Source organism: Macaca mulatta, chromosome 11, assembly GCF_049350105.2.
Source record: "Macaca mulatta isolate MMU2019108-1 chromosome 11, T2T-MMU8v2.0, whole genome shotgun sequence".
Taxonomy (NCBI): Eukaryota; Metazoa; Chordata; class Mammalia; order Primates; family Cercopithecidae; genus Macaca; species Macaca mulatta.
The window spans coordinates 63,863,373-63,863,585 of NC_133416.1; positions in this window are offsets into that span (position 1 = coordinate 63,863,373).

Here is a 213-nt window from a genome sequence, read left to right on the forward strand (position 1 = left end):
AATGAACGTGCGTGCGTGCAAACGAGGGGTGGTGAGGCCGGGCGGCGGCTGGTGACGCAGCAAAATGCCCGGGCCTTACCGCCGCGCGTGCGCAGTCCTTGTTTTCGGGGTCCGGCGCGGCTTTCTAGAGATATCTACGGAAAGGGCGGGGCTTCCCAGCTCCTTCGCGATCCTTCCTGGCGTCGGCCCCGCCCTTCGTCCGCCACCCCACCC